The 22,512-nt window shown below is 42.0% G+C and overlaps 1 protein-coding gene across 1 annotated transcript in view; it reads right to left on the bottom strand.

Annotated features, from left to right (window-relative positions):
- Rnf217 (ring finger protein 217) overlaps positions 1-22,512 on the bottom strand; it is a 118,303-nt gene that overhangs the window by 40,468 nt on the left and 55,323 nt on the right. The window lies entirely within an intron of this gene.

Raw genomic sequence — 22,512 nt, 5'->3', positions numbered from 1 at the left:
TGACATTATAAGTACAACGGTAAAATCTGGTTGTCGCTATGAGCACACTTATCAACCAATGAATATCATGGAGACATTTAAAAAATAAACCAGCTTGTGACACAATTTTTACAATTTTCATGTAAAATTACAGAGTAATTTATCCTTTACCAGTATACTAATATACCGGTAAGGGCATTTATTTAAAACCAGCCAAACCTCTTCCACGCTATTATCAGGTTGGCTCATGGCTTTTCCTGGCATTACCATGTCTTCCCCAGTCTCCTTCCAGTTTCAACTTCTCACCTACTTTCTCTCAAGTTTGTGTGTGATGAACAGCAAAGGCGAGAGCCAGTGTGTGTTTGAGATGTTTATTTTTAGTTGCTCTTTTCGGGCATGTTTTCTTCTCTTCTCCAGACCATGTGGCTTTCTCTTATTTCTACCTTTGTCTTCCTGCGTTCTTCTCTCTCGTGGGTGGGTGTGAGAAAGTAGTGTGTCAAAATCAGAGAGTTGTTGTTTGTCGTGTGAGTTTCCAGTGCCACCCTTTGGCACAGCGTGGGGTTGGGGGCAAAGGAGATTATTGTGCGGTGCCTAGAGTCGCCCGTCACTACTTTGGAAAGCATCCCAGTCCCCCTTTATTCAAAGTTTACTTTCTTCATCTCTTAAAAACCAGTTGTTAGAAGTTCTTGTTTTAATCATTTTCTGTCAAGTTTATTGTGAGTGGCATCTAGTACCCATTCCAAATGCGAATAGTAACATCCTTCTCTCCCAATCTAGCTCTGTGGTCTTCTGGATGAATTCATGCTGTAAGGTCTCTAGAGTAAACTAGACTTTCAGACGGTTCAATTTATAGCCCAGGTTGCCCTCCAACTGAATCTTCCCTGCTCGGCCACCTTGGTGCTGGGTGTGCCTCTACACCCCGCTTTCCAACTACGTTTTATAGTAAATTATTTTAAGTTACACCTCAGGAAAGAAGTCCTTATAAGCTTTTCGTAGAGACAAAAACACCCATGGAATAGTAAGAGTTTGAGTTTGTGAAGTTTGCAACAAATACTATAAGATGATAAGATGTTCCTTCTTTTAATATTCTGAATGTATCTGTGCAGCCCCGCTCAGAACAGGGCACCAATTTAAGTGCTGAAGCTTGGCAGGTGCCTATCAGGAATGAGGCAGGCACAGTTGGGACCCATAGTGATGACGGTGTCAGTCTGACATGGTGGTGCATGGTGTCACCAAAAACTGGGGGAAGCCTGGTCACTTCAGACCTGGGAGGGTTAGCCTAAGTGTCTTCGACTGAGTGAAGCTGGGTGAGAGCTTACGATCAATGGGACTTAGCCAATGAGGATGAAGCTGCTCCAAGCAGCCAAAAGAACTAACAGATGAAAGCTTGGAGGGAAATGCCAAGCTCTCTAGGGCAGGGGTGCTGTGTTCTGTTCACCCCTACAGTATTGACTTACACAGTAAACATTCATGTGAACTTAAGATTACACCCTTAAAAGGGGGTTAAAAATATAAGACTGGACCCCAAAGTATGAGTACAGAAGAGGCTGTAAACATGAACTTAGATCAGAGCACAAGGGCAGGCAGGTCATTACGATCTCTGAGGCCCCTGGACTTTTTTTCTTATAAAAACAGACAAATACTCAGTTCTTAGCACATGAAGGCACAGTTTCTCTAGATTATTAGGGGAGCAGCCCAATTTTGTGCTTAAGGGCCCAGGCTACCTGTTCCTAGCTTGATGTTTGAAGTAATCTTCCTCTACTTTTGTAGTTCTTATTTTATCCACATAAGTGGTAGTGATGGATACAGCATTTTTATAGCTATCTGGGAACAGTCAGGTCTTATGGAATGCCAGGCAGTTTGGAGAGTAGAACCATTCCAGACATCCCAAGGACGAGGCTATCTTGTTACCCTTGGAGCAGAGGGTGTTTATTACCTGACCACACTGGGATGCCATCCAGCATCCAGCCAGGCACCTGCTCTTCTATTTCAGTGGTTCTTGGCTCTTTTTGCAAACCTATTCCGTTTCCATGGACACCTCATTTCATGTAGTTTTCATACTCTCTATTCTTTCTCAAAGGTCTGAAATCCTTACCCCACAACACTGAGCCAGTGACCTCACGCAGCATTTAACTGATCACAGGGAGACACGCTATACATTCTACCCAATAGTCTGCTAGCAATTCCATCGGTCTATCTCCATCTGGCCCTCTCTCTTCTGGCTTCCTTTGATATAAGACATAATTAACTTCTAGAACAACTGCACAAAAGACCCTGGAAAAGTCTTTTGAGGGTTTAAGTTTCCTGGCCTACTCTAGACCCACACATTCAGAATTTGAATTTTTTCAGGAAGCCAATAATTGGCAGTTGGAACAATGACTCAAACCTTTCAATTACTCATACTTCCTCCTAAGAACAACACCCCCTTTTCATGCATAGTGTGACTAATGACTTATCTGACTCTTGGCAGTTACGTGCATATTGTTTTCAGGGTGGTTTTCTCAAAAGATGATTAGACAAGCATCTTGAGTACGCAATGTGTACGCATTTATTTATCTAGCAACATATAGTCTATTAACTCAAGGATACATTTAGAAAAGCCCTTTAACACTAAAAAAGGAAAAATTGTCCTACAAGCAAGAGTTGTTAAGCATTAAGTCTTTCTGGGTGGTACATGGCACAACAGCATATCCTACAACTAGTCACCTGGAGGATTAGAGCAAACTGTGGGCTTCATAGCGGAGGTACCATGAAGGACGCCCAGGGAAGATAGAAGGGGATGGATATGCTAGGCTTGCTGGAAGAAATGAAGAAAAAAAAATGCAGATTACAATCTTTGCTGTGATGGAGAAGTGGCACTTTCCGTTGGGCCTGAAGAGCTGGAATACAGAGAAACTTTCCCCAGGCAAAGGAACTATGGCTCCCAGACAGGAGAAAACTGGTGTGCCTATGTTCAGAACACAGGCCAGAGGATAAAGTTTACTAAGCCAAGGACAGAAATATGTGGGATGAAGCTGGAGTATCAGGTGGGATATGATCATATAGGCCTTGCTGATCATATTAAGAATTCTGGATTAAATTATAAATTCATTATGAATCATTTCCACGTTTTAAAAGAAGGAGTAACTTGTCAAACTAAAAACAAACAAGTAAACAAGCAGAAAAAAAACTCAAACACTCAAGGTCTTCTAGGAGAATGTACCATACCGGAGCCAAAGTGCAGGCTAAGGAAACAGCAGCCCTCAGCTGAATGAAACCTGGCTCCACCAGATGCCCAGGGAGCAGGCAGCTGGTGACTGAACTTGGGTAACTCAGGGGCAGCCAGTATGACTTTTGGAAGTGAGACCAATGGGGACTTTTTTAAGTTGACAAAAATGATCTGTGTTTATGCCACACGGCACGATGCTTTAAAATATAAATAAACTGTGGACTGGCTACATCTGGCTCCAATATTTATTATTTTGGAGTGGGAACATTAAAATCCCATTTTCTTAGCAACCTTCAAGCTTATCATTCTGAACCATCATCACCATACTGGACAATAGTTTCCTTGAATTTATTCCTTCTAACTGAAATTTTGTATCCTTTGGCCAACATCTGCCCAATAGCCCATATATCTTTCCCCTCACTGTTGCCAGCCAGCTCTGGATAATTACAGCTATTTCAGCTTCTCTGAGTTCATCCTTTTCAGGTTCTAAATTTTCAGACTAAAATCATCTAGCATCTTTCTTTCTGTCTGCCTACTTCACTCAACATGTCACTCAACATTTGTAATGCTGTCACAGATGACAAGATTTTTTAAGGAATGACTAGTACTCCAATGTGTGGGTATGTAGATTTATAAATAAAACAGTGGTTCTCAACCTGTAGGTCATGACCCCTTTGGCAAATCTCTATCTCTAAAAAAATAATTTATATTATGACTCATTACAGTAGCAGAATTGCGGCTATCAATTTTATGGTTGCAACGGAAATCATTTTATGGTTAGGGTCACCACACCACGAGGAACTGTGTGGTGATATTTTATTTGTGCGTTAATAAATAAAGCTTTCCCGGAGATCAGGAGGGAAGGCCAGCCATTTTAAGTAAACGAAGAAGTCAGGCAGCACACGCCCTTAAATCCCTTAGCAGGCAGGATCTCTGTGTGTTCAAGGCCACACTAGGGAACACAGCCAAGCGTGGTGACACACGCCTTTAATGCCAGTACCAACCATAGAGACCTGGAGGTCTGGGCAGATAGACAGACAGACAGTGACAGAGCTGTGTAGGAAGAGGAAGTGAGGTAGCTGGGCTAAGAGCCAATGAAAGGGCAGAAAAGGAAGGCATATAAGCCTGGGAAGACAGGAAGTTGCTCTCCATGGAAGCTAAGGAGTTGGTGAGGTAAGGTTAGCTCGGGTTTTCTGTATTTCCCTGATCTGTCTAAGGCTTTAACCCAAATATTTGACTCTGTGTTTTTCACTTAATAAGATCATTTAGAAATTCATCTACAGAACTGTATTAAAGCGTCACAGCATTAGGAAAGTTGAGAGCCACTGAATAAAGCTTATTGTCTTCATCTACTAATAAATACTTAGGTTGATTCTACATCTCAGCTCTTGTGAACAATGATGCAATAAACATGGAGTGGAGATATCTCTTTTACATATTAATTATTTTGTGTGTGTGTGTGTATTTAATTATTTGATAGGGTAAAATATATGAACATATATTTTGTGGTGAGTGATTCTGTGGTGACTAATTTGAGGGGAGCCATTCTTTCATTGTACATCATGGCTGCAGTAACTTATTTGATTTACTTTAAAATTCATTTGGGGGGGTCAGCATGTGCAGCGCATGTGGAGGTCAGCGGGCAATGTGCAGTAGTCACTTCTCCTTCTTCTGCCACGTGGCTCCTGGGGATTCCACGCAGATGTTCGGGCTTACCGGCAAGCACCCTTACCCACTGAGCCATCCCACCAGCCTGGCTGTGGAAATTGACATTCCCATCACCAGTACCCAAGTGCTCTCTTTGCCCCACATTCTCTTTTCTCCAGCATTTATCCTGTTTACATTTTGTAGTAACATTTTTATAGTAATAGGAACAAAAATAACAGGCATATAAAGTCGATGAATCAGTGAAACCATCCTTCATGGCCTTGACAACATCAATTAGTGCTGACAGTCTTTGCAACTTGGGTTTGGTGGTACCACTTCATTTAAAATCTGCCCATTGTTTTGTAAAACCTTCCTTAGGAATAATTACAAACATATGGTAAAAATGGTAGCTAGGCACTATGACTCCTCAAGAATTCATTCTTTCATTGAGACAATTGTCAACTCTTGACAAATCCTGTTTGGGGGGAGCCTTGACTCATTCAGTTTTTGCATCTTATTTTGAAGCAAATACCCAACATCATGTCACTCCTTTCATAAACATTTTCAGATGGTTCCAAGAACTGAGAAGTTCCTTGGCAACTAGACACACGATGCCAAACATTTTCCCACGTCTGTTAATATCAAATCAACGTTTTTCAAAATGTCAGCTAACTTCTGTTTACAGTACATTAGCGTTCTGAATATACATAAACTCACTTTGCATTTCTGTTGTGCTCAATGCTGATGCCACTACTTACATCACTGAAAAATATGTTCTCTGTTTCCTCTGAACAAGTTCATTCTTGTAAGAAAAAAAAAATTACTTAACTGTAAAACAATCTCCAAGGTGTCAGCAGGAGGCATAATTATCCACTTAACACCTGAGCTGGATGGCTAATTTGCCACATGAGAGAACTCAAAAGTAATTTAGTGGCTAAGGTGAGAGGGACCTCTGAAGTGGTGGATTAATTAATTAAATTCTCCAAAGAAAAGGACAGAAAAAAGTACAGTCTAGGGCCGCCAACTCCATTTGACAAATGTTTAGCCTGATTTGGACCTTGGTTTTAAGTGCCAGACATGAGATTTTTACAGGGTATTTACAGGCTTTTGCTCACTTGATACGGACGGACTTCTTATTGCCTGTCCTGACTATAGAGAACAGCAGCAAGACGCCTTCGGCAACTACTACGTGCCGTGAGTGCCGGGCACCACTGGGCAAATGGTTTCCTGGCTCACTGCTGTGCCGCATGTGCAACCATTGAAAGGTATTTGCTCTACCAGGGCACATGCTTGGAGGACAGGGGGCATATGTGTGCATATGTGTGCATGTGTGTGGATGAGCATGCATGTGTGTGCACTTGGGTGAGGAGACCAAAGATTAAAGACAGGTGTTTTCACCCACTGCTTGCTTTACTTACTGAGGCAGGGTCTCTTGCTGAGCCCAAAGCTTGCTAGTTTGCCTACCCAACATGGCACTGCGATCCCCTGTCTCTCCCTCCTGAGTGCTTGGAATACAGGCTGGGTTTCCATGTGAGTGCTAGGGATTCAAACTCCTGTCTTCATTGCATAACAGGGACTTTATCTACTGAGCCATCTACACGTGGTTTTTGGGTTTGGTTAGGTTTTTGTATACTCAGCAGCTTCCATAGCACCCTATGATGACAACTTGGGAGTTGTTTTTTTTTTTTTTTTTCTTTTCATAATGAGGGAAATCGTCAAGCAAGAATTCTCTCAGGTACAAGCAGGATTGGTGCAAAGAAGATTGTATTTAAGGACATGAAGCAAAAACACCAAACAGAAGCTCGCACACGCGAACACACACACTAATAAATGCAACCAAATGAAAAAAGGCATATCACCAAATGGAAAAACTTCAGCCCTAGGTGCCTTGAAGGTAAATTCACTAAGCATCCAAGGATATAATAACATTAATACGGCACAATAATTTTTGGAGAAAGGGGGAAAGAAGGAGGAGAGAAGGAAATCATTGCTGTGGTCAGTTTATGAAGTTAGCATAATCTTGATAACAAAACCTGCAAACGAAGTTGCAAGGAAAAACAATATTGAGCAATTTCTTCTATCAACATTGATGCAAAAACCCTGACCAAGTGTTAGCAAAGTAAACAGACCAGTGCATGAGAGATATGATGAAGTTGGCTATATTTCAAAACTGCAAGCAAGATTGTCAGCTGAAGCAGTTCACACATGAATAGTACAAAGGAGCCTTCTTGGCTCTGAGGAGTGCCATGGTATCTGTCAAGAACAAGGGGCTGGGGCAAAAGGTGGTAAAGGGGAGCCAAGAAGAAACTGGTTCATCCATTTTCTAAGAAAGATCTGTCAGATATGAAAGCTCTGGATAGTTCAGTATTAGAAAGAGTGGGGAACCAACAATCACAAAGACACAAGGAACTGGAACTGTGTCCCACAGACTCAGTGGCTGTGTATGAAGTGAAGTGTATGAAGCTGATCTGCAGACCAACTTGGCACTTTGACCTAACTACTGACCATGTGTGTAACTACTGATGACGTAAGACTGTCTGATTAATTTCCACGGAAAGGATCTTACCTGGAACAAAATGTATTCTATGGTCAAAAAATGGAGTTGATCAGTAAGGTCCTAGAAATCACCCTTAATCATTACAGGCTATTGTCCTTGCTTTGGGTTACCCTTGATGTTAAGACCCTGTTGCTTAGCTGGGCATGGTGGTGCACGCCTTTAATCCCAGCACTCGGAGGCAGAGGCAGGCAGATCTCTGTGAGTTCGAGGCTAGCCCGGTCTACAAAGCCAAGTGCCAGGATGGCCAGGACTGTTACACAGAGAAACCCTGTCTCAACTTCCCCTCCCCCGCAAAAAAAAGACCCTGTTGCTGAAGATACTACATATGTGAGTCATAGGACATGGAGAAATCAAGCTGCTACAACCTTGTAAGTTTCCTCCCCACTGGCTAGCTTTTCGCAGTGCTGGAAGCCTCTCTCATGCTCCTGGGGAAGAAACATAACCACGAGTCTTACCCAGCTGTGAACCCTGGAAGCTGTTTTATAAATAATGAGTAGCCCGACAAGATAGGTCCACTAGTGCAATAGTGGCAGGAACGTTAGGGGATTAATCAACCACTTTCTGATTGGATTTAAGGCCCATTACACTAAGATGAAATCATGCCTAGTACTACTAACTGCACCAAAACCTTGAATGTGGTTATGTCACTGGCCCTTGGGAAGATCCTAATATACTGCCAAATGAACACATCATCAAAGTGCCCCCTGACAAGTCCTTCTCTTTATGCTTATAGATCATGCATTTCTCAGTGCTCATAAGAGGGTCCTTTTTACAATAGACAGAGGTTAATACAGACACCTACAACTGGTTAACATGGAGATCTTCAGAGACTGTGGAGTGCTCAGCTCTAACTGGGACATCTGAATCAAACCCCTCCCCTCAAGGCTCAAGGCTCACCTCAGAAGAGGGATTAGTGAGAACTGAAGAGCCAGCAGTAGTAACTGTTGGCAGTGAGAAGGTAGTTGCAGGCCATGGCGGAGCCACTGCACACAGAAACTCATAACAGCTGTGACTGCATCCAAAAGGCTTGCAGAAGACCAAGCCAGCCAAAACCCCAGCATGGACAGGAGAGCTCATTAAGTTACAGTCCTAGCTAAGGAACTCTTGGCAACCGATGACGTCTAGTGTGGTGTGCAGAGTCAGTTTTCTTCAGGGCAGGGATGAGACCTCTGAGAGGTTAGTCATGTTAGAGTAGACAGTCCTACACCCTTGCACATATAGGAACTCAGTAGGTTTTAAAAACAAGCATACAAAATTAGGAAGGAAAAATGGTTGAGGGGATAGGGATGGAATTGTGGAGGAAGGTACGGGGTGGATTTGATCAAAACACACATGCATATATGACATTCTCAAAGAACATCAAAAGGTGGACTGTCATTACACTTTATGGAAATGTTAAGCCTACTGACGGTGACTGGCTTCATCTATTCTCCGTTGGCTTTACAAAACACAACAACCAGTGGGCAAGACCTCCTAAACTCAGCACCAACACATCAGCCATACCCAGAAGATAACAGAAATCAGGATCCAAGAGCACACACAGATATCTTGAAAGAAGTGGTTAATACACTGAGTCTGGCCAGCACTGGGGGAAACATGGGACAGCTTGCCAGTCCAGATAACCCTTCAAGGGTGCTTTCCTTAGGAAAGGAAAAATGCTGAAGAAGGTCAGGTTTGAGCTGGGAAAGCTCCTGGAGCTTCATGGTGAAGGCAAGAGGTCTGGAGTGGCTGCTGCTGGGACAGATGCCAATGAACACGAAGCACCAGTCTAAAGTCTGTTTAAAATTCAAAATTTAATAGGGACAAATTTTTTAAAAATCCCATTTTTTGAAAAAATAAAATTTAAAACAATAAAGGAGAAAAAATCATTTGATCATTACACAGGAAAACATATTTGATATATTCAACACCCATTCAAGAGAAAACTCTTAGCAAACTAGGGTTACATGGAAATTTCCTTAATGTGATGAGGAATAGCTACAAGAGAGCCCACAGGAAACATCACAATTGTGAAATTTCTTCTTGAAGTTGGACATGGGGCAAATTATACCCAATGCCACTATTATTCAACACTGACTAGAGCTCATGACCAAAGCAAGATGAGAGAAAGAGGAAATAAGAGTGAAAGCATTGGGAATAAAGAACCCAGATCCCTCATGACTTGCAGATTTCATGATTATACACGTAGAAAAGTCAAGTTCTAACAGAGAACAACCTAGAATTAAATGTGAATCCAGTGAGCACAGGCTCCTGCAGCTTGGTCCTGGAAACCTGACCTGACCGGACTTGACGAAAGGAATAAAGAAAGGACAGACAGACAGACGGACAGACACATGGAGAGAAAAGCTGGCTGCGGATGGAGATGCACCACCAATAGCAGAAACAGCAACCAGAAATTCAGCATGTTCTTTTTATGCATCTGAACCAGAGGCAGGTTTATTGGTTACAGCTGAACAAGGTCTCTGTAGGGCTGCCTTCTTGGGCTGCAATCATCTGGAAGGAGGAAGCTGTGGTTGAGAGTTTCTGCATAGGCTGTCAACATTCACACTTAGACCAGGGGAAGGCTTTGCTGTTCCTCTGAGCCTCACCAGAGGAAGGCTTTGCAGTTCCCATGGGTCTGCGGCACTGGGGTTGTTGACATAGTTGTGCTCAAGTCAACAACACACATTCACTGAGGACTTCATCCACTCCGTACACATTCATTCAAGGCCTCCTCCGCTCCACATAAACAAGTACGGCTAAGTAGGTCAGTAATACAAATCTCATGTACTTCTATAGACTGGTTGTGAGAAATTAAAAATAATGTTCAAGAGCCAATGACATTTCAGATGATATAAATATTTCCAACAGAAATAATGTAACACAATACCTCCTTGCAGAAACATCTGGAGTATTTTGGAGTTAGGAAAGCAGTAAATGAATGGAAGGACACACTTCATTCTTGAACTGGAACATTCAACACTGTCAGACGGAAAGCCAACCCATAAGGACCTACAAATTCAAGTTCAGTGAAATTTCTAGCAGTTTTCCTTTTTTATTTTGGAGGAAAAGTCAACTCAAAATTACAAGATAATTTGAAAACATATATGCATAATCACGACCCTTTCTCCCGTTTGTGCTCCCCAAAGCTCACATATTGACATTTAATTACCACCATAACTATCAGGAGATTAAGTCATGAAGGTGGAGTCCCTGCAAGTGGGATTAGTAACCTTCTGAAACATGCCCCAGAGATCTGCTTCTCTCCTTCCATGTTGAGAGGACACACTGGAAAAAAGCTGTCTACGAGACACAGGCAGTCTCAGGGCTCAATTTCAAAAGTTCCAGTTCATGCTCCCTTTGGCCTTCAGTGGCACAGGGGTGCATGTGACAGTAACATGTGGCAGAGAAGGCGGGCTTACTTCACCGCATCTAGAAAGTAAAGAACAAAGGGAAGCAGCATCCTAATATTCCCTTCAAGTCACCAGTGACCCACCTTTCTTGCATTAGGCCCCACCTCCTAAGGGAACCCCCACTTTCCTATAGCACCACAGGATGTGAACCAGCCTCCCACATGAAAAGCCGTGAGGGGCTTTCAATGTCTGAATGAGAACAGCTCCCCAGCGTGTGGTATTTGATTATAAAGGCATGAATGGACTAAGTAAACACTCGATCTAGAAAAACACAGCAGTAAAACTTGTTCTACAAGATTTAAAACCAATCAGAGTGCTACAGGAATTACAATAGTGTGACGCGGGCAGAAGGATAGTTGCCACCACAGTGGACCACAGGGGAGTACAGAACAAAAAAATCACCCTACAGGGAGGCTGGCCGTGCCGACACCACCCAGCAGGGTGGCTGCCAGCTTTTTCAGAAACTCTCCGGGTCCCTTAAATAGCCACCAAAATTAGCCTTTAACACACACTTTACATGAGGTGCGTTATAGCTACAATTCGTGAAAGGTTAAAAAAGGAAGCTTCCAAAGATGACAGAGAACGGGTTTGGAGTGGAAAGGTTTCTTACACATGACAAGGAGACATTCATTATAAAAATGGGTCAATTTAAGCCTATACTCACCAATAAATAGGAGTGGAAACTCAACATTATGAGATGGTATCCACAAAACAGAAATGACAAGTGGGACATCTCCTGAAAATATAAAGTATATAAAAATACGGACAACCAACCCATTAAAAAATGGTCAAAGGATGTAGAAGGATTTCAGAGAAGATGACGCCCACATGACCATAGGGATATCAAAATGTGCTCAGCTTCCTGAGTTCTCAGAGAAGAGCCACAGGGCAGGTGCTTCGGAATCAACAAACACATCTCTCCTAGCACTTGAAGATTTAATATATGGCCTGTGGGGAGTGGAAGGGATGGCTTAATTGATAAAGAACTCACTGGGGAAGCATGAGCTTTATGTTTGAGCTCCCAGGGCCCATGTACAGCCAGGTGCAGTAGCACGTGTTAGCAACACCAGTGCTCCTGTGCCAAGACAGGAGGCTGAGGGGACAAGCCCCAGAGGCTCATGGAGGGCCTCGGCAGCCTGGTACAGTCAGCCACGAAATGAGAGATTTGATCTCAAATACGACAAAAGCTGAAGACGGACACCCAAGATTGTCCTTGGACACACTATGACAAACATATGCTGACACAGCACTCACACACATACAGCGCGCGCACACACACACACACACACACACACACACACACACACACACACACGGGGGGGGGGGACAACAAATATTAAATAATTGAAGTAACTATAGAATTAACGGGCTATTGGATTTTACACAATCAGTAACCATCCTCCTGCATTACTTCACTCTCGGAATTTTTATAATCATTTGCTTAAGCAAATTTAAACATTTAGGCTCATGTGTTGTAAGGTTGTAAGTTCTCATGGTTCTTAAACTAAAAAGTAAAAAGCAAACACAAAAAAGCAAGCCTGTGTCTTGGCATCACTGAAAGATTTACAACACGCCCCCACGGTCAGGCGTGTTCGCATATGCCTGGCGGACACTTCCGTCTAGCCAGGCCCAGGTCAGGATAGCCATTTCCGGGTCAGGGCATCTCGCGCGACTGAGATGCGTGACGTTTCACTGGCCACGTAAGCGCGCAACGTGGCCATGTGACCTACGCGCTTGCGTGTAGTAGTGACGCTGATCTGTCCACGCCCAGCATTTAAAATCAGGCGCCATGCTCCTGGCTTCCCCTTCTCCACACACGTGTTTCCCGCAGGCCTGTTCACTCTCTGTCCCTTTATCTTTAATAAAACTCTTTGTTAGCGGATTCTGTCGTGTTTCGTGGCATTTCCTTGCTGGGTAAGAACACAACGCAGCTAAAAAACTAACAATCACCCTGCTGCTTCCATTCCCCACAGGGCTGTGGTTGCCTTGCAGAGATGTTAAAACATGAGTGAGAAATGCAAAGATCTACTCCATCCTCCCCAAACTCCAATGTTAGTGAATAACGCTTGTCTTACTTCCTTTACCAAGGAATGCATCCTGTAGCTGTTTTTATATTAACATGAGTAGGTGTTCCTGTCTTTTCATAACTCCCGGTACAGTATACCATTTTCTGTAACCAATCATACTGCCCATATTGATATTTATATTATTCCTAGTACTTTGTTGTGTCAAGCAATGCTGGAATGTGTAATATTTTACATAGGCTATTCAGTTGTACACAATTACTAAGCAGATGAAGGCCCTAGATAAGACTTATTGGGTCTAAAGGGAATGTTTGCATTGAATGGGTAGGACTAACTTGTTCTCCACTGGACAGTGGAAGAGAGTGGGCGGGGTCGGGGGGGGGGGGCTCACACCTGTAACTCCAGTACTCTGGAGGCAGAAACAGCAGGACCATTAAGTCAGGGGCCAGCTGGAGCAACACAGTAAGACTGTATCTCTGAACAAACAAGAGGGCAACCAAAGAGAATCCTTCATGACTAATTGCAAAACAAAGCTTTTCCTAATAGGTATGCAGAATGTTTAGACTCAGGAATTTATAGGGCAATACATGCTTTTTCTTTAATTACTGCAAAGACTCATAGCTACAATGCAATTTCCCTCTTTGAGAAGCACCCTGAGATGTGATATCAGATACCAAGCGAGTTTTAGTAGTCGATAACTTCTCCCGATTCTCTGAGAAGATAGCTCCCTACTTCTCATCAACACCTAGTGAGTACTACCAAAAAGGGCTTTTAAAATCCATATTACTGAACAAGTATTTGAGCTTAAGGAAAACTGAGGTGTCACATATGTGTTAATGTCCGATTTCTATACTTATGTATTTAAGTGAATTTAACATTGGTTTTAAGGTGGCTGTGCCATCCTCTTTGAAATCATTGGCATCCTTTGCATCTCCCTAGTCCCTCCTTCTCCCGGACCCTCTTACCTGACTCTAGTCTCCGCTGCCATCAATTTGGTGCTTTTAGATTTGATGTTTAAGTGACATCGTGTGGTAAATGGGTTTTGTGCATACCTTATCCTGATCAAAACAATGTCCTCTAGGTTAGCAAATGACAGAGCATCCCTCTCTTGTAAGGCCATTTCATCGCTTACATGTACATTTTTTTATCCACTCATCCACCGATGGACATCCGGGCTGTTTCCACATCATAGCTACAGCCAGGACTACAATGGGGATGGCAACACCACTGTTAGACTTCCTTTGGGAAACACACTCTAGCGGGGTCACTGGGTTATATGGTAGCTTTACTGTAACCGGTTCCTAGAACATCTGTGCTAACATCATCACCAACAGTGTTCAGTGTTATTTCTAGGATACAATACTGATCATCACGTTTCATCAATTCAATTATCCAACACCTTTACATTCAAATGAAATGAAAACTTCTCATTATGTAAACCCATGGGAAACAAAGCCCTAACTCATGGTGTGACCACTTCTGGGGGCTCCCTATTTCCCCCATCACAGACCATGTCTCAATCACATTTGTTTTCCTCTGGGCTCCTACATATGCTAGGGCACATTTTACATCATTTAGGACATACTTTATGAACATTTTCTCATATAAATTCTTTAGATCTTAGTATAGATGTCAAATCCTACTGAAAGACTTTTCTATTTTCTCAAAACTGCATCTGATGACCTTAAACAATATATGCACCTTTGGCAAATGCTGTTTGTGAAAGTGATTTTATTTATCCTATCTTAGAATAATTGCTTGGTTTTCCTGTTATCTTAAAAGCTCCTTAAGGAGAGGAACTGTGTCTTGCTTATTCCTGTACCCGCTACACCCTGCTGACTACCTGGCACAGAGGAGGTACCTAATAAACATGTGTTGAAATTCAAAAAGAGGTTAATACAGTTTGCATGAGGCCTTTTATGTAATGACCGGGTATCACTGGTGATAAGGTGTAGGTGAGAAAATGACCCTGTTATGGAACAAACAGTGTATGGTTCTGGACTATTTTAACGAGGGAGAGGGGGCATGCAAAATGGCCTCACTCAGTGGTTATGAGGATAAAAATGACCAGGCCTAAGTACCAGGGCAGACTCATTCCGGCTGGAAGGCCAGGCTCGTAAGAGATCACCTGTATCTCTGGCTTGCTAAGGTCTCAGACGCTACTGCTAACCACTGAAGGAGGTGTGTAAGCAAGGGAGTTTCTATGACCCTCTCTGTCCATTCTTCACAGTCCAGCCTCCCGCAAGTAAGTGTCCTGGGCAGCTTAGGAGAAAAGGCAACATTATGGTTTGAATATTAAGTGTCCCCCAAGAGTCTCAGATATCAAAGGATTAATCTCCGATACAAGTGCTCTTGAGCACTGTGCCTTATCAATGGATTAATCGACTGATTCATTCAAAATCTCAATAGAAAACTGGGAGGTGATGAAATTCAGGAAGGCAAGGCATGCTTGAAGGATGTGTTCTGGAAGGTAGACCTTGTACTTGGCCCCATCCTGCCAATTCTCCCAGCTTCCTGGAAACCATACAGTCAACAACTTTCCATCACCATGTTCACACATCCCATAGCCCAGAAACAATAGATCCAGCCACTCTGAATGTTATAATTCCTAGCTACATGACCGCACATGCACTGTCCAGCAGCCAGGCAAAATGCTTAGTCACTCCAGGGCCTTCCGTCCTACATAATCCGTGTGCTGTGTGGTCAAGTAATTTGCACACAGCGTGATCACGTAATCTATGTGCATGCCTGCCATAGCTACATAAGCCCATATGAGCATGCTCGAGGTGACCCATAAAAGCAGGCTGCACCCCGCTCCCCAACTTTCTCTGCACTATTTGTTTCTGGTAGGCCTATTCACGTTCCTCCCTTTCGATCCCCTAATAAAAATCATATAGTGGGTTCCATGGTATCTAGTGTTCTCTCTCGCCCGGTAAATAATGCTGCAAATAAATAACACTGAGACCATGAGCCAAGAAGAATCCCACTAAAGTTTTCTCTTACGTGTTTGTCTTAGTGACCCAAAGCTAAATAACCCAAACATTTGTTGCTGACATTTATTAATACTTTAGTTACCAAACTTTCACTGGCGGACTAAGACGTCAATGGATTTCTGCTAAACATAATAGAACTCTACAAATTTTACCTAATTGTTGCATAATCTCATTATTTCATGAGAGAGAGAGATCTGAAATATCTGATTTTTCCCCTCTAAACCAAGAGGCTATAATTTGGGTCTCACTGGGTGGAAGTATCAGGGAAATGGACTGTATTGTTGGGTCAAAGTGTGTGATTACTGTAAGACTCTTAAGACATACTGACTTGCAGAAGCTGTATTTATTTATGCTGCAACGGTAGCCACTGTAGTTCTCTTTTTTCTGATGAAGACATATCGGGGGTTTGGAGAGCACCAGGAAATATTTGTGCCAGCTTTAGCCAGTGAATGGTCTTATTTACTGAAGGATACAATATCTGATTTTCCTAGTTGTTTTGTTCATATAGAAAAAAAATGAGATGACCTGTATTTGCATAACTAAACAAGGATTTTATAAAAGAGATATGGAAAATAGAAAAGTAGAAAAATTAGGCTTTTGGTTTATCATCTAAATACTATCATTTTAAACAAGTTCTTTTATTTCCTTGAGAATGTACTCTCTCTCTCTCTCTCTCTCTCTCTCTCTCTCTATATATATATATATATATATATATATATATATATCCTGTAAATATACTTATATCCTATTTAGACTACATGTAACTCGGTTTAGTATCTTACCTTTCCACACCCACTCAATGGGAGCTCTTTTCGTGTTATTACTATCTGTGATTACTTTCTGGTATTCAGGAAGCAGAGAACGTTTCTGAACATACCCCTGAGTGAGAAGCCACAGTCACCCTCCATGTGGACACTGCCTCCAGCTTGACGTACTTCACTAATGTGGGATGAATACCTCAGTGCAAAACAGTGCTCTGTATTTGAGGTTATTTTCTTAGGCTAGACTCCCAGAATTGAAATTACTAGGTCAAAGGGAATGATTATTCTAATATTCTTAAAACATATTGCCAGGGTTGTATTAATACTATGTAATATCAACCATTTTACTATCCTTTTCTCTATGGAACATGATCACCTAAAGGAAAAAAAAGGCGCGCGCACACACACACACACACACACACCCCTCATAATCTTTTCAATTTGACAAGCGAAATCGCAATGCCATTATGTTAATGTATGTATACATTGCTAACTGTAAGCCTCAGTATACGTCAGTACATTTTCCCCCTTTCTGTGAGGTTCCTAACCATGTACTGGCCCATCACAGCCTAATCCTGTTCCCACACTATGCAGTATTCATGGAGATTATCTAATATTCTATGTGAAGCATGAAGAGTTTCCAGCAGGCCCAGCCAAAGGGGAGCCTTTATCCAGAATCCAGCCCTGAGCAGATGTTGACTTGGCAACCTCGCTGCAGTAATTAGCATCAGAAAGCAGGGCAATTTAAAAAAAATATACAACCAGATCTCAGGTCCATGAATCAGGGCTCTGTAAAGGGCTCAAACCATCTGGATGCCTGGGCCCGGTCCTCCATTGTGAGAAAGTGAGGCTGACAGTACAGAAAGGCAAGGACCTCAGTCACTAGGCAGTCACAGCTTAACGCGCATCTGCCTCCTGAACCGCTTCGATTCTCTAATAGGTGGTGAGTTAACAGTCTCCAGCCCTCTTTCCATGGATTACCTCTCAGAGGTACATGCTGATTTTTTTTTTTTTTTTAAATCTTGGTATCCTGCGTAGCACTGGGACCTGTACCACAGACGACCAGACTTAGTATTTATTTGTTGCCATAAATTGAAACGAAATCATCAAAATCTCGTCAGACATATGTCCCCAGGCCAGAGACAGAGGATAACTCTGTCCTGTTGTAGGGCACAGATCACTCACTCCAGCCCCCTGCACCAGAGGAGCCACACAAAGGAGGGGGAGCAGGTGGGGACTCAGGACCTTCCAGGCTTCTTGCCCAGATCAGCTGTCCCGCCCTCCACAGAGCAGGCCACCCAGAAGGCAAGCCGCTATTTAATCTCATATGCAAAACTGGCAGTATAAGATTTTTCTGGACATAATTTAGCACATTTTTTCCATTTTCTCACGAGACAGATGATTACAGGTGATTTTTTTTAAAAAGGGAAAGTGCTTTTCAAAGGATGTACATGGCAACTAAGAAGAAGTTTTGTTTTGAGGTCCCCAAATGACGTAATCTGATATTTCCAAAACATTTCTCAGACTTAACCCACATTTAGGAAAATACAATGCTGTCTTCTATTCCAGTCTCCTTTGTTTGCAGATTTAAAAATGTCAAATTCCTTTACTGGCAAAGCATTATTAATATATCTTTTATTTTAAAAAGAAAAATATATATACACAAGGTTATAATCTATCCAACAAATAATTCTAGTTTTCTATTTTGAAACATTTCATATCTTCTTTCTCACACACATTTTTTTTTAAAATTGGCCTTTGTCATTTGAAAGTACTTATTTAATCACAATGTAACCATGTGATTAGAACAGCACAGATAAAGCATTTTTACCTAAGATAAATGTCATATTCACATTTCCCCAATTTCCCCGCCAATGTCCTTTACAGTTGTTTTTTTCAAATGATTCAGTATCGACCAAGGATCACAGAGTCTATTCAGCTGTCCTAGCGAATCAGCTGCTTCAGCCCTTCATCTGAAGAAAATACTGTCGTTAAACTGTGAGAAATTCAGGTCAGTTATTTTGAAGACTGTCTCACAATTCGGATGTGTTGATTGCGTCATCCTAAGAAAACCCGGGTGAACTTTTTCCGGCGCTGTGTCTTCCCCAACATCGGGAGGCACACAGTTCCAGCTCCCCACTGCTGCTGAGGGCAAGTGTGCTCCCTTAGTGATGTCTGCCAGCGCTCTCCATCACAGCGGTGCCGCTTCCTTTTGTGATTAGTATATAATATATACGTTGGTACTTAGACATGGAACCGCATTCCATTCCAAAACATCCCCAAGAAGGTTTTACATGGTGGCTTTCCCATCTGCTGATGATCTGTCCCTGAATCAGACGTTGCACTGGGGGGGGGGGGGGGGTGTCACAAAACGCTTTTACTAGTTCTAGCATTTTAGCATTCCTTTTACATCTATTAGCTGGAATTCTTTGGACTGAGAGAGTACTTTTCATGCTTTTTTTTTTTTTTTAATAACATTGTATACTCAGCATTTCCTTTTTTAATCATCGTGTTACAATCCATTACCATCTTCCCAACTGTCCCAAGTTTGGCCAGTGAACCTATTACGTCAGCATCTTTTGGCAGGTCTGCATTAGTCTTGAATAATTCCTTGTCCTGGGGCTGGAATCAGCTGATTCTCCAGAGCTCTGCATCTTTGAATGGGGAGTTAATCATGATCTGGGCTTTGGCGATGCACTTGTTTCTAAGCATCACCATTTCTGGACCCTTCAGCATCAAAACCACAATACCCATCCATCCCCTTGCTTATTCTCAATTAGGATTACACAGTAATGCCTCCAGTTCTCTTCTCATTCTGGGTTTGCGACTCTTTTCTGCAGTGAGAAAACTGCTGCAAACACTTTCTTTCTCTACATCCAAGGTGTATTTCTCTGAGCAACTCTCACAACAAGGTGCCTGTAACTTTTCCACATTAATTCTTCAGCTTGATTACAGTCAATCTGCTAAGCAGTTAAGTTCCTTTGTTCATTTCTTATTCTATTTTTAGGCTTGCTTTTTCCTTCTTCTTTTTTCTCTTTTTGGTTTTACAAGACAGGGTTTCTCTGTGTAACCCTGGCTGTCCTGGAACTAGCTCTTGTAGACCAGGCTGGCCTCAAACTCAGAGATCCGCCTGCCTCTGCCTCCTGAGTGCTGGGATCAAAGGTGTGTGCTGACACCACCCAGCTAAGGGTTGCTTTTTAACATTTTCATCTTTTATTTAATTTTGGTCTTGGTAAGTAAAACAATGTCTTTCAAGAATCAAGACTACGTGAAAAATACATAGTGCATTTCCACGTAGGAACACAGGCTTTAGACTTCGAGATGGCTGTCACACACCGTGCTTTCCACTCCATCCCTTCCCATCTCTATCTAGTTCATTGTTTCCAACATGTTTCTTTTATACAGAAACAAACACAACTTTATTTTCATTTCACTATGTTGCCCCAAAGCATTCTAAATCTACTTGAGTTAAGGAATTTCTATATAAAAACTTAACTGGCAAATACAGGGCAGACCCCTAGAGACAAAAACGATAGAGAAAATGCACACAGGCCTATTACGTGTTCTGAAGACTTTCCACAGCAATGCCATAAGAAGCAGTCAGAGGCAGATTTTGACAGGCAGATCAATCATGCACTAAATTTAAAAGCCACAATCATCTAAAGCTTTGCATTTCCAGTTGCATGTCACAGTAAAAACAAACTTTTTTTTTCACTCACTAAATGGACTTTTTAGTAAGAAGGCAGGTAGCAGACATTATGTACATCTGTAACTGTGCCACACACATGAAAAACGGAGCAGTCACTATAACAGGATATACCAGAACCACAAAAAGGCACCTCAGAAGTAAATTTGAGACGATCAGTGATGTCAGTAGAGATAAGCCAAAAACTCAATTGGATATAATGACTACACAAGCCAATGGTCTTCTGAAACAAAACTTAAAATGGAGATTTCTACAAAAGAGTGCCATATATATATATATATATATATATATATACTGCGATGGCAGGGATTGAACCAGGAGCTCTGTGCATGCCAGGCAAGTGCTGTACCACAGAGCTACACCATCAGCCCTCTTTCTACTTTCCAGTGTGTGGCCTAGTCTAATTAAGTTACCCAGGCCGGCCTTAAACTCATTCTGCTCAAGCAGGTTTGGAACTTAGGATCCACCTCTAGCTTCCAAGAAGCCATGGCACCAGGCTACAGTCACTTCCTACTTTAAAGAGTATGAATTACAGTCAAAAGATCATTCGGATTTAATTTGAATTCTCCCAACTAAACAAAAATACAGTGGATTTGAGAGCCAAATGCAACTATGGCAAACATTGGACCAAAGGGCTTCGCACACATCACTTTTCTCTTTGTAATTTCATTTTTCTCTGTGTAATTTCATGGGAGCTTATTCTATTATTATAACTACTGCAATTATCCCCATTTTGCAAATGATGAGACTAAGTATCAAAGTTATAAACCAATACAACTCTATCTAGGAAACTTTCAAGTTAGAGTTGGGTATGTCATTTACATGTATCTGCCAATCCTACCTTAAAAACATTATACATCCACAGTGTTTGAAGTAAATAAAGTTAAAAGGAGGATGACAAAATTGAAGCAAGCCTAAGCTCCATTCCTGAGGCAGAGTTTCAGCTATTGGTTATTTTTTCCCATGTTCCTTTGTGTCCCTTGTGGTCAAGCACCTGTGTGAGGGAACATGTATTGACTTCCTCTCATAGAAGACCAGCACTGAGAATGCCCATGCATTTCTCAACATTTTAGGTTTTTCACTTCATCATCCCAACAATTACAGCACAATGTTTTATTAACTAGCAATCCACATCTGACCGAGAGTGGCTAAACAGGCAGGATTTACTCTTCAGCTGACTGAACCATGATGGCGCCTCATCTTACGTTGTCACCGAACTCATTGTTATTGCTAAGACTTAAAATTTTCCTGTTTTTTATGTGTTTGTTTGTTTGGTTTTCTCTATCCCTGTTTCTCTGCTTCTAAATACTCTCCAACTGAATTATAAACTTCTCTGAAGATTTTTTTCCATGAAATTGGGTCAGTCTACCAAGACCTACTGTTTTCTTTTCTTGGAGCTTTCTTTTTTTTTTTTCCCCTTTAATTGTGTGTGTGTGTGTGTGTGTGTGTGTGTGTGTGTGTGTGTGTGTGTGTGTGTGTTTATGTTTTTGAGACTACTCTCATTCTATTGCCCAAGCTGGCCTTGAACTTACAGCAGTCCTCCAGCCCCAGATCCCAAGTATGGATTACAAACATCAGCTAGTATCACAGGATATTTGATCACACTATACAAAAGACACCTTCTGATTAGTTTAACAAATTAGTTTAAAAGATGAATGGCCAATAGCTAGGCAGGAGAGGTTAGGTGGGACTTCTGGACAGAGAGAGGAACTTATGGGGATGAATCTAGGTGCTCCGAAGATGCCAGCAAGACACTGAGAAAGTTGGACGTACAGAATGGAGGAGAGGTAAAAAGCCATGTAATAGAATTTAGATTAATAGAAACAGGTTAATTTAAGTTAAAAGAACTAGTTGGGGACAAGCCTAAGCTAAAGGCCAAGTTTTCATAATTAATAACAAGTCTCTGTGTCATTATTTATGGGCTGGAGGTCCAAGGAAAGTCTGACAAGAAAGACCTGCTACAAGCTGGTATGCCTGGCCTGGAGCATACTTTCCGAAGCCTTGCCCAGAACCAGCACAGATGGGTACCAGACCTGCTACTTGCCTCCTGGTTCCTGTATTTTTGAAGAAGATACTCAGAGCCAAATCATGAAACCTATAGTTAAGATTAAGTAGTAAAAGGCGAATTGGAAGATCTATTGCAATCCCTGGCCAGCTGGCCTTTTTGCTGGGAAATCATCACCTGTCATAATATCAGGTTGTTGCCTTGGGCTGTCCACATTCTCCAAAGAAGAACCTTCCTATT

Source organism: Peromyscus eremicus, chromosome 8b (genome assembly GCF_949786415.1).
Source record: "Peromyscus eremicus chromosome 8b, PerEre_H2_v1, whole genome shotgun sequence".
NCBI classification, from domain to species: Eukaryota; Metazoa; Chordata; class Mammalia; order Rodentia; family Cricetidae; genus Peromyscus; species Peromyscus eremicus.
Note: the sequence above shows the minus strand (reverse complement) of the source record. Positions and strands in the feature narration are given on the sequence as shown.